We start from the raw sequence: 14,072 nt of genomic DNA on the forward strand, positions 1-14,072 counted from the left end.
TTTATCTATAATAATTTTAAACACGCTCATCACGATTTATACGGATTATAACTTAATTATTAATAATATTAAACCACAAAAACCATCTCACATTAAAACTAAACCTAATCTTTATTTAAAACCCTATATGGCTTGATGGGCTACTAACTTTCCAAAGTGGGCTTCATCAAAACAGGATTTTCAGCAGCCATAAGCCAATATATATATATATATATATACACTAGCCGTCTACCCGCACAAAACAGCGGGCGGCGAATAATTTGATCTCTTTAGAGTTAAAACCATTTTGCGTTCACTGCGAGAAATGAATATTAAATGACATCTATTTTTCAAGAGCATTACCATACCATATTAAAGGGGTGTTTGGCTAAGGTTTTTTATAACAACTTATTAGGTTCCACATCACTATAAGTTAAAAAAGTGTTTGGATTAAAATAACTTATTCCGGTGGGGAACCTCTAATACGTCATTTTTTCATAAGTTACCCTACACTTACTTATTAACTTATAAGCTAATAAACTAATAAGCAATAAGCTTTTTTGCCAAACACACCCTAAATGGTTATTACTTCCATTTACCCAAACCACTTGTACTGTTTATCGTCATTTTTTTCGTTTTCCTTAATTCCTTTATTAATTTAATGTCCTACTAAGTAAAATGCTAAAATATATAAATAATAGTTTATAAAAATAAACCTTTAGAATATCAGGTATTGTGATTCAAAAGTCGATAAATAGGCCTTTGAGAAGGCCAAAATACTCAGGTGTCAACTTGTTCATTGTGATTTTAAACCAAGTTTGGTCACAAATTAAAACATTTTGATTTAGGTTCTCGAAACCTTAAAATATTGAACAAAATCTATATAGAACCTTATAATAAGGACAATAATCACCGCAATCAGGAAGTCCATGTGATGAAACTTGATAGTATAAGGACCAATGATGAAAAATGTTTCATTTTTAGACTAAACAAGATGAAAAATATACAAACTATCTTAATCATGTCAAATCTTGTGTTTAACCGTTCTTTATTGCAAAAGTAAGATGCAAAAATATACAAATTAATGATAATACAATGCTCTAACTGGCCCTCTTGGTTGAGTTCTTTGAACCTGCAAAGCCAACACATTAAAGAAACATAGTAAAAACCTTTTTAGGAACAAACCTAATATAATAAAGCCTTCACCCAATATATTTATAAGATAAAAATACAAAAAGTTAAAAATGATGAAATCAATTACAAGGATTAAAATAAAAACCTATTAAGAAAGAGCCATCTGTAGGAGGGATATTTGAATCAACATGTATTTTCTGATGGTTTCAAATTTTGAATTATCCGAAATTCAGGAAAGGAGATAGAATTTGTTGAGAAATATAAGGATTCAAAACACATGTTAAAATTTAATATTATTTTATTGATGACTACTTGTACTATTAGCTTAATGATTTGAACGTCTTAAAAAAATAATATTATTATATTCAATCTATTTTTAGAAATAATGGAATTTCTTTTATAAGATAGTGAAGATATATATATATATATATATATATATATATATATATATATATATATATATATATATATATATATATAATTCTATAATACATTATAAAGGAAATCTCATTGTTTCTAAAAATATCTTCAATATAATAATATTATTTTTTTAAGACGTCCAAACGATTTAGCTAATAGTACAAGTAACAACCAATAAAATAATATTAAATTTATAACTTAATCCTATTTAGGTGGAAAAGATAAGCAAAGATTCAAACTAAAAATATATTATGCCTAAAATAAAGTTATTAAATCTTTATCTATTATACCAAATAAAAAACATGTCCCATATATTGTGGAAAATTAAAAATCCTAGACGGCAATTCAAAATTTAAAATTGAAGGTTACAATTCCGTTTTTATTATTGAGGTTAATACGTGGATAATAAATTAAAATATGTCAAATATTATTGATTATAATATTTATCTTTATTATACAAAATACACAAAAATACAAGTTAGTTATTAATATAGATTATTAATATAAAGTGAAAATGACCGACAAAGTTATTCATTGTTTTTTTTTTGAAAATTTAAACTTTTACTTTTTAAATAAAGTGGTAATAATAATTATTATACATATATACACATCATTTATATCAAATCTGAAAATAAGAATTATCAAAAATAATTTCAATATGAAGAAAATAAAATTATGCATTTTACATGTTTTTTTATTATTATTTTTATATTTGAAAATATTTGACAAAACAAGAAAGTAAGTCTTAAATAAAAACAAACTAAATGATTAATAATTATTGACAATAAAAATCAATCATGTCTAATTTAAATTGATCGAAAACTAACTATTTTAATAATACCATATTGATTAATACCCAATAAATTATTAAATAGAAAGACTTCATATTATAATTTAATATGTATACCACAAAAAAAAATAGAAAAATGTGGATAATATAAAAAAATCATGTAAAAGGACTAGATGTGTAATTTGCCCTTTTATTTATAAAAAAATAAAAAAAAATAAAAAATAAAAAATAAAAAATAAAAAAAACTCGAAAATATGAACGTATTTTGATTTTTAATAAGAAACTACCTACATGCTTTTTACCCAGAACAATAATATAATTTTATTTTTAACATAAAATAATAATGCAACTTGTACAAAATACTTTAAAACTAAAAATCGTACCTTTATTTTTGACGAAAGATAATAATAAATTTTAATTTTTAACCCAACAATTCACAATCATCGTCTATTTCATTGTGTTATTTATGGAATTTTACATGTTTCCACAATGAAACAAATCGTCGCAAGAAATCTATTTATTGAAGTTTTTAACTTTCGTTTAAAAACTATTCACCGAAATGAAACTAATTGTTGAAACAAAGTTATTGTCGCCCGTCGCATTGCGCGGGTAGACGGCTAGTATATATATATATATATATATATATATATATATATATATATATATATATATATATACACACACACACACACACACACACACACACACTAGCCGTTTACCCGCACTAAGCCATGGGTGCGAATAATTTTTAATTTTTTTTTTCTAGAGTCGATTAGTTTTATTGCGCAAATAGTTTACTACATTTAAACAATTATCAATAAGAGTAATGCTAGCAGAAACAAAATTATACATTTTACATGTTTTTTATTATTATTTTTATATTTGAAAATATTTGACAAAACAAGAAAGTAAGTCTTAAATAAAAACAAACTAAACGATTAATAACTCTTGACAATAAAAATCAATCATGTCTAATTTAAATTGATTGGAAACTAACTATTTTAATAATATCATATTGATTAATACCCAATAAATTATTAAATAGAAAGACTTCATATTATAATTTAATATGTATACCACAAAAAAAATAGAAAAATGTGTATAATATAAAAAATCATGTAAAAGGACTAGATGTGTAATTTGCTCTATTATTTATTTAAAAAAAAAATAAAAAAAAAAATAAAAAAAAAACCTCGAAAATGTGGACATATTTTGATTTTTAATAAGAAACTACCTACATGCTTTTTACCCAAACGAATAATATAATTTTATTTTTAACATAAAATAATAATGCAACTTGTACAAAATACTTTGAAACTAAAAATGATACCTTTATTTTTGACGAAAGATAATAATAAATTTTTATTTTTAACCCAACAATTCACAATCATCGTCTATTTCATTGTGTTATTTATGGAATTTTACATATTTCCGCAATGAAACAAATCGTCGCAAGAAATCTATTTATTGAAGTTTTTAACTTTCGTTTAAAAACTATTCACTGAAATGAAACTAATTGTTGAAACAAAGTTATTGCCGCCCGTCGCATTGCGCGGGTAGACGGCTAGTGTGTGTGTGTGTGTGTATATATATATATATATACACACACACACACACTAGCCGTTTACCCGCACTAAGCCATGGGTGCGAATAATTTTTAAATTTTTTTTTTCTAGAGTCGATTAGTTTTATTACGCAAATAGTTTACTACATTTAAACAATTATCAATAAGAGTAATGCTAGCAGAAGCAAAATCAATAAGAATTAAAAATGAAAAGTTAAGATTTTTACAAATATATATGAACATGTGATTGATTATGCATTATTAATCATAAATCACTTCTTTATTCACCACATTTGATGTATAGACTTCATTGTCGTTGAATTATTTGTCAGACTTCATCAATTCGCAAATAATTCAAAAAGAATACACGTCTGACCAAATTCATGTTTAGAAATAATGACCCCAAACACTATGGGATGATAGCCAATATTTTGTCTCTCTAAGATATGTAATATAAAAGTAGTTAGATAAAATATAAATAAAACATTAAAAACAAATGACATATTCATTTTTATTGTATTCATACTTAAGTTAAGATCAATCATCCAAATGAGAACTTTGTTACATTCGGATCGTCTCAAACAAACAAAAATCAAAAAAGTATTATGTTCCACAATACGAAAACATATTGCAATGCCGAAAACTCTTGAATAGTAATCAAACAAGTTTATGATATACACTTTTTATTGATCAATAAAATTTTAAATAAAAGACTTTTTTTCATCGTTGTAGAAACTATTAATATTTATTGGTAACAATCATTCTTGTAAAGTGATAAAAAGATTAGTTATAACACTACAAATATACGATTTCCATAAAACTATTAAATATATTTAAATCACAATCAAATATTTCTTCTAACTACCAAACTAAATTAACAAATAAATTTATAAATTCATCTATTTGATGACTTCACTATTATGAAAGGTTGAATACATTTAGCAATGTTATTTAAAAATTTTTAATAATTGTAAAAATATAATTTTTTTTTATGTGGATAACGAATGGTATATTTTTGGAGATTGTGAGTAGAGATGAAATTATAATTTTTTCCCCACCACTTTGAGGTAAGAATACAAGCAATTTTCTTGATAACAAGACTACAGGAGAACACCTCCATTTAAACAACCCCAAGGAGTAATTTTGCTTTAAGTTAATCAATGAGACTCTACCCCTATTTCTAGCAAATCCCATAAGAAAACATTAACTTCAGCTGCAAGAGAAAATGAGTATAATTACATCACTACACCAACATATAACCATCTGACCCAAGAAGTAAGAAAACAACAAATATCAAGTCAAAGACAATTTTGTCCACTTTCATCAACTCCATCAGAAGACAATAATCTCCATTACAAGGGCTAAATCTACAAAGGCAATGATTATACATATTGCAACTTTCTTTTCTTTAATGAACTATACATGGCCATTCCAACACATCAAACTCACATGTTACCCTAAGATTGTTGATACAACAAAAACAAATCTGAGAACGGAAATAAAACAAACCAGAGGAACCATAAGAAATGAACAAACATAACCAGAAACAGATGGTACAAATATGTTTTTTTATTCCTTTCTAATATCGAATCAACAAAAAAGTGAATATAACAGTTTATAAAAGCTTAAAATTGGAACTTTTATAGGAATCACACACACACATATCAGATGACACGTGTACATACATACAAATCAAATCCTATACACACATATGCATATCAGATCATACTTGATACACCTTTGTGTTGGAGCTTTGTCCCAGATTGCTATATTGCAAACATTTTGGTACCACTACTTTTGATCTTGCAAGAATATACAGATCCTTGAGATATCGCAAGAAAACTCAAATTTTTGTACTAAAGAAATATATGAAGGTAATTATTAGAAGTTGAATGCACTAAAACAACATCTAACCACACCAACTCCTATATTTCTCCTGCCTACCAGAGTTATGATAATTTTGCAGGCCTACACAAAACTATCACATTTGATGGTAACCAGAGAAATACCGGAATGCCCTCAATTTCAAATTTTGCACCAAAACGTAAAAAGTTTGGGCCAGTATGCCTAAGTGGGGTAAGTAGAGCCCAAAACTTGCACAATTGGATTAAACGACAAAATAGCAACACCAATTAGCAATCAGGAACAAACTGAGACTTCATCAAAATAACAACACCAAATAGCAAGAAAAATTAGCAATCAATTCCATCTCGAATATTGATCATTAAGATAAAAGACAATACCCATGCACATAAAAGGGTGAGATTTTCTATTTCTTGCTTATATAATAGCAAAACTTTGAGAAAAAACAAGGATTGAGCCAAGAGTGTTATTAACATAACTTTAACAAATAGAAGCATAATCCAAAACACAAAGAATGCAAAGAATATAAAAGAAAAACTTACATGTGGATTACACGAAGACTATTTTAATATGGTCAATAAAGATAAACTTTTTACCTGAAAATATAATTTTTTTTTGTTATGTTCAACTGAGAAGCAACTAATTAACATAAAATAAATCAACACAAAAAATCAAGTAAGCAACAAATAAACCCTGCAAAAAGATCAAATAAAACATCGAACATCAAAACATGTATTATTAAACAATAGAAATCAAAACCAAAACCAACCTCAAATTCATTCATGTACTCAAAAGATTTTCAAATATCCTGAATAATATTAAATAAACACTAATGAAAAATAATTAAAACCCCATTAATGTGCAATATAGAATATATATATGAAGAACATCTATATTGAATCAAAAATACCTATTTTCATCAGATTATGACAACCCACATATCTATAGGTAACTAAAAACGATGGAAACTGATGTTTGTGTTCAAAATCTTTGAAGTTAGTTAAAGGGATGGAAAACTTACATAAATGAAGAATAAATCAATGGTGCCTTCTCTTTGAACTTCTTCAAAGCTGAGACACAATTTTGAGAATTTCAACTGGATCTATTAAAAAGCGAGAGATAGGGATTCCATTACCTAGATGAGAGAAAAAATAATCATGAAAATTATCTTGTTAGTTTGAACCCAATTTCAACAATATTCGATTCACCTTAAAGGTGAAGACCAAAAATCAAAGCAGTCAAGACCTACCAGGGGAGGGGGAACAATAGCAAAAACGATCATGGGCTTCCTAGAATACTGAACCTGTCAACAAATCAAAGCAACCCAAAAACATTGAAAAAATAATTAAGGGTTTCCATTAACGGTGATTGTGATTATGCAGAGAAAGAAGGCGGTAGGGAAATCAACGGTTTTGAAAACTACCTAGTGGGCTAGAGTGGGTGATGTTGATTTGGTGACGACGATGCTTAGTGGTTGTGGTAGCGGTGGTGGGGGGTGCATTAACAGTGGTTTAGAGATGCACACCTTAATCACTGCTAACCACCATCCTCCACCACTAAAAATATCAACCTGTTACAACCACTTTAAACCACCGAGACCACCTTCCTGAACCACCCCTTTCCAACCGATGAACACCTCAATGCCATCAAGAACCAACACCACAACCTTCATCGGACCAAGAAAGAAGAAAATAAGAAGAAGTGATGGTGCTCTTGATGTATTGTGAATCAAATGTGAATGCTTGAATATATCGGTAACTGAAATCAATCACAAAGATGAAGTCTTTAATGATTCAGAATGATTCAACGACGACGAATGTATGGTTACACGGTGGCATTCTTTCAGAGACGATACATCGGTGGTTCATGGGTTTTCCCATCGGGATCGGTTATGGGAGAGCAACACCATGTTGACCGAACTGAGAGAGGAGATGTCATATAGAGTGCATCTCCTATTAATCGTTCTAATCCGCTAAAATACCGATTCAATTTTGGCTGATTCATGGTTTAAAATTCAAAATCTGAGTTTTGACTTTTTCAAAATATTAGATACTAGATAAGAATTGACCGGAGCATAAAATGTTTGTGCATTATGTTCAACTTTGACCGATTCATCTATTGACCACAAGATAAGATCTGTTTTTCTATAATGTATAAATTCATTGTCCAAGATTCATTAAAGGTTATACCTCTTAAAATTCAGCAAAATATGGTATATATATATATATATATATATATATATATATATATATATATATATATATATATATATATATATATATATATATATATATATATATATATATATATGGGAGCGTTCAATCGAACACATTTCTTATTGTGTAAACATATGGGAACAAATATGGACCATACATTTTTTATTTAAATTTATAAAATAATGTTCATATAAATCAAAAAATAGGTACAAATAATTAAAAAACCCACTAACAAAAACTACTCACCACCAAACCAACACCACTAACCACCCACAACCATCACCACCCTTTAACGACCACCTACCACTCACCACTACCCACTACCTACCACAACTACCAACCACCCATCTCTATAACCTACAGCCCATTACCACCACCATCACCGCCATCCATCTCCACCCACCCATCACCACGACCCGCCTCCACCATCCATCACTACCACCTTGCCCATCACCGACCACTACCACCCCCACCACCAATCACTACTGCTCACCACCACTCGTCTCCACCACCGATCATCACCACTTGCCACCACCACCCCACCTACCACCCACCGGTATCACCACTACCAGTCACCACCACCAACCATCACCCATAACCACCACCCATCACCATGACTCGCCTCCACCACCCATCACCACGACTCGCCTCCACCACCCATCATTACCACCACACCCATAATCCACCACCACTACCGCTATCAGCCCCACCACCAATCACCACTACTCACTACCACCAACCACCACCCGTTTCCACTACCTATCATCAATACCCACAACCACCACCCACCCACCATCATCACCACCCACGCCACCACCAACCACCACCACCAACCCACCTATCACCCACCAAAACCACCACTACCACCCGACACCACCACCACCCACCCATCATGACCCACCTCCACCACTCATCACCACCACCTCATCCATCACCCACCACCACCACCCCCACTACCAATCACCAATATCACCACCACGTGTCTCCGCCACCTATAATCACTACCTGCCAACACCACCTCACCACATCCACCATCAACCTTCACCCAGCACCACCACCAACCTCCACCGCCCATCACCACCATCACCCACCAAAACTGCCACCACCACCCGCCACCACTATCAATCACCATCATCTGCCACCACCCACCAAAATCATCACCACCTATAACCATTACCACTAAATCCACCACCTACCACCATCACCACTAAAACCACCAACCACTACCACCCACTCCCACTTGCCATCACCCATTCACCATAACCACCCACCCACCACTTACTGTAACCACCTGTCACCCCTACCACCCTTCACCACCACCCACCCACCGCATATAACCACCTAAAACCACCACACAAACTAAGTATCACTCACCATCCATCACCACCACCCATCACCACCCTACCTTAACTGCACTAATACTACCACCCACCATGCATTTCCACCGCACGACCACTGCCAAGTACCAACAATCACCAGCACTATATGTGATTAAATGCATATAATGGCATAAATCATGTGTGATTATTTAATCACATAAACCATACATGATTAGATACATATAATCACATGTGATTATATGTATTTAATCACATGTGATTATATGTATCTAATCATATGTAATTATATGTATCTAATCACATATGACTTATTTAGACCAAAACCAGACTCGCCTATATAAATCATATGTGATTAGATATATATAATCAAATGTGATTGTATACACGAGAACAACTATTAAATTAAGAACATGAAAACAAATTTTTTCCATATAAATCATACCCATCGCCATCCTACCCTAACTCCACCCCTACCACCACCCACCATGCACCATCGCACGACCACCACCAAGTACCTACAACCACCAACACTATATTTGATTAAATGCATATAATGACATATATCATGTGTGATTATTTAATCACATAAATCATACATGATATATACATATAATCACATGTGATTATATGTATTTAATTACATGTTATTATATGTATTTAATCACATGTGATTCTATGTATTTAATCACATATGATTTATTTTTAACAAAACTAGACACGCCTATATAAATCATATATGATTATATATATATATATATATATATATATATATATATATATATATATGTGTGTGTGTGTGTGTGTGTGTGTGTGTGTGTGACTGTATACACGAGAACAACTATTAAGAACATGAAAACAAATTTTTTCCACATAAATCATAAGTGATTAGATACATATAATCACATATGATTAAATACATAAGATCAACCATTGAATTTAAAAAGGTAAAAGTGAATATTGTCCAAATAAATCATATGTGATTAAATACATATAATCACATGTGATTATATGTATCTACTCACATATGATTTATGTGGACAATTTTTATTTTTGCTTTCTCGACTCAATTTTGGTTATTGTATTTAACCATATGTGATTATACGTATCTAATCACATGATTTATACAGAGAATATTTGTTTTATGTTTTTGATTTAGTATTATCATGTATTTATTCCCATGTGATTATATATATATAACCACATATGATTTATGTGCTCAAGATTTGTTTTTGTGTTCTAGATTCAAAAGTTGTTATTTGAACATATAAATCATATGTGATTAAATACATATAATCATGTATGATTTATGTAATTATATGTATTTAAATACATGAGAACAGCTACTGAATCACATAGACAAGATTCATTATCGCATTCTCTAAATTCAATAATCGTTCTTTGCCATCTTTAATCATATGTGATTAAATACATATAGTCATATGTGATTATATGTATCTAATAACATATGATTTATATGGGGAAAAAAGAATTTTGTCTATATAAATCAGATATAATTAGATACATATAATCATATATGATTATATACAAGAGAACAACAATTGAATAAAAAAACGCAAAACAAATCTTTGTTCATATTAATCATATGTTATTATATACATATAATCATATATGATTTAATACATGAGAAAGATTATTGAATGGAAAACATGAAAACTAATATTCTTTATATAAATCATATGTGATTAGATATATATAATCACATGTGATTGTATGTATTTAATCACGTGTAATTTATATGATTAAATACATATAATCACACATGATTTATGTCATTATATACATTTAATCACATATACTATTGGTGGTTGTAGGTAGTTGGTGGTGGTTGTGCGGTGGAGATGCATGGTGGTGGGTGGTAGTAGTAATGGAGTTAGCGTAGGGTGGTCATGGGTGGTAGGTGATGGGGGTCATGGTGATGATGTGGTGGTGGGTGGTTATGGTGTTGACGGGTGGGTGATGGCAGGTGGTGGTGGATGATGATGGTGGGTGGTGGTGGTTGGTGGTTTTAGTTATGATAGTTGTAGGTGGTGATTTTAGTGGTGATGATGGTGATGATGTTGGCGAGTAGTGGTTGGTGGTGACGGGTGGTGGTGGTGGTGGATGGTGGGGATGGGTGATGGTGGCGGATGGTGGTGGTGGTTTTAGTGGTTGATAGGTAGGGTGGTGGTAACGAGTGGTTGTGGCGGGTGGTGGTGGTGGTTTTATGATTTAATCACATAAATGATATGTGATTAATATAAATAAAGGTTGTATAATATTTAAGCTTTTTTATAGTAATTAAATGTGTGTATTTAAAATTTTAAAATATATAATGAAGGTATTTTGGTATTTTAATAATAAAAAAAAAAAAAGAATGAAAATGAATTACTTTTGGGAGAGAACAGGTCCAGATTTCATACATCCTATGTACACTCTCAGATTTGACCGATATCTTCCAAGAGTAGTAGCTAACATGCATGCATCGTAAAATTACAAAAAAACTATCAAATTTACATTGAAAAATTAACGATTTTAATTTATAAGCAACACTTTTATGTAAAAAAGGGTCAATTTAACAAATAGTTTATAGATAAAAGGTTAAATAGGTAAAACTGAAAAGTTTAGTCATAAAAGAAATTGGCTAAAAAAATCGGATGATTATTGTAGAAGAATTTTTTTAATTAATATGGGTAAATGAAAAAGGTAGCAAGGTACCTCCATTGATTATTATATAATGTTAAGAGAATTGTCAAGATTACTGAAAAAGTTACAAATTAAGGATTAGAACCAAATCCGTATTTTTTTTCATAACCGCATGGACGATTAAAGTAGTTTAGTCAAATCTATATTACAGTAAAAATCAATTCAAAAGGTCGAATAACTCTAATTCAAACATTGGATCAAATTATTATAGCCCCAGGGAGTTTCGCAAATATACTTTTTAGATAGAAATCAAGAGATGTAAATTAGGTTGTAGAAGCTATTCAAAGATGATAAAAAAAGAAAACAATAATTCTAATAAAATAGAGATAGTACTTACCTGGGAAGCAACCAATGGATCGACAGGTTCCTTATAAAGTTAAGATGCAACAATGGATTTTGAATATTTCATGATTCTATCTTCAAGGTAATTAAACTAAACTTCCAAAAACATGAAAGTTAGTGATGTAAAAATAACCATGGTGACCAAATGCAATCAGATTTATAAGAATGCTACAATACCTTGTCTCCTATCCTATCATACATGTATCTTCATCTAGGGCAGGCTAGGAAGAATGAACTTCAAGTAACAACTTTTAATAGGTTGTACTCTTTTGATCCCATCATCTTCAGAACCATCTTCTCCATTTTCCATTGTAATTTCACAAAGTGTGGGTACAGTGTTAAAATTTGAGTGTACTACAAACTTGTCTTTTCGTTGCCCAAAGGGTGTCACCAATTCTAAAGGATTTCCCCATAAATGCGTATGTGTTACATCAAATGAGTCCAAATGTACACTAGTTTTTCCTATTGGAGAGGTAGGAACAATCTCTTTAGCATCTTCATGGTCTTCATCTAACTCCCTGTAGTATAAGTTTGTGATCATTGATTCACATCATAGAAAACGAGACTCAATAATTCACAGTTATAAGTTGTCATTATCAGATGAAAAACTTACATGGTGACATCAATATATATAAATGTAGGCCTTGCTCTTTTTCAATAATAGCTTGTTTCTATTCACATTGTAGTTGCTGATGGAATGCATCCATATGAGCATCTGATACTACTAGTTCCAGTTGTTCAAAAAAGTAAAAACGATAACAGTAAGGGAAAAATGTCCGAAAAGAGCATAAAGATTCAAAAGAAATTACCTGCTTTGAAGCATGACTATCAGTAAACTAGTAGAGAAAGAAACCAAATTCTGAATTAGAGCTAAACTTGATGTGTTTATATAAATGTAGTAAGTATTAAGAGATTACATTGACTTCAAGTGCATCATACTCCTTCAGAGCAGAGATAGCATCAAGGTCTGCTAAGTCGCTATCTGTTTGAGGTTCAACACCATTCTAAATCAACAAATTCATATCTTATGTTATGGCTTATTCCTCGTAAGTGCAACACCTCACATTCATGAACATAGACTTCCGCTTCACTACTCCTCTTCCTCTGGTTGTTGATTTTCTATCTCAATTGTCGTCATTTCATTAATTGAACCCATCTATGCCTTTGAAATGAAGAAATCGAGGTTCAAATGGTCGGTGATTTGGTATCCCCTAATCAATAATCCCTAACCCTAAATTCCTAAGCATGTGATTGTAGTGTAAACTAGATTGAGAAACCTCTTCGTTGGAGAAAATAAATAGATTGACATGGTTTCTGATGGTGGAAGGAGTAGAGGCAGAGGGAGGTTGTGAACAACCAGATCTGGAGAAAGCAGAGAGACAACATTCAGTGATTATGACACCATTATGTTAATACTGACGACTGTCCGGTGATTCCGACGAAGGTCTGGTGACTCCGACGGCGGTGTTGTGTTCTCAGTGGGGGTGCAGCTGCAGAAAAAGATATATGTTTGACAAAACTGCAAAAATAGTCCCTGTGGTTTGCATTTTTTCAGGAAACAAGTCCAAACAGTGACTTTTTTTGATTCGTGGTCCTTTTGGAGTGGTTTGTATGTGAAAATGGTCCCTCCGAAAATTGAAATGACTATAATACCCTTGGGGTATTTATTTTTCATTTTTCTTTCATTATTCTTAAAATTTAATATTTATTTATTTATTTTA

At 31.0% G+C, this 14,072-nt stretch overlaps 2 long non-coding RNA genes across 7 annotated transcripts; both read right to left on the reverse strand.

Moving 5' to 3' along the window:
- Positions 1–5,438: 5,438 nt before the first annotated feature.
- On the reverse strand, positions 5,439–7,759 carry LOC111892123 (uncharacterized). 3 transcript variants are annotated; one of them, XR_008230475.1, is made up of 4 exons: positions 7,174–7,759; positions 7,000–7,053; positions 6,293–6,885; positions 5,439–6,043 (listed from the first exon to the last, which is right to left on the reverse strand). It is a non-coding gene; the product is annotated as an uncharacterized LOC111892123 (long non-coding RNA). The 3 variants fall into 3 exon arrangements; XR_002850437.3 differs by having other exon boundaries at positions 5,439–6,346; positions 6,520–6,885; positions 7,174–7,752; XR_008230474.1 differs by having other exon boundaries at positions 5,439–6,885; positions 7,174–7,736.
- A 354-nt stretch (positions 7,760–8,113) lies between these two features.
- LOC111892115 (uncharacterized) lies at positions 8,114–13,806 on the reverse strand. 4 transcript variants are annotated; one of them, XR_006188610.2, is made up of 5 exons: positions 13,269–13,806; positions 12,965–13,187; positions 12,529–12,869; positions 12,347–12,442; positions 8,114–9,821 (listed from the first exon to the last, which is right to left on the reverse strand). It is a non-coding gene; the product is annotated as an uncharacterized LOC111892115 (long non-coding RNA). The 4 variants fall into 4 exon arrangements; XR_006188608.2 differs by having other exon boundaries at positions 8,114–9,421; positions 9,749–9,821; positions 12,347–12,869; XR_006188606.2 differs by lacking the exon at positions 8,114–9,821 and having other exon boundaries at positions 10,127–12,869; positions 12,965–13,072; positions 13,161–13,187.
- Between the last annotated feature and the right edge of the window lie 266 nt (positions 13,807–14,072).

The sequence above is a fragment of the Lactuca sativa genome, chromosome 2 (assembly GCF_002870075.4).
Source record: "Lactuca sativa cultivar Salinas chromosome 2, Lsat_Salinas_v11, whole genome shotgun sequence".
Taxonomy (NCBI): domain Eukaryota; kingdom Viridiplantae; phylum Streptophyta; class Magnoliopsida; order Asterales; family Asteraceae; genus Lactuca; species Lactuca sativa.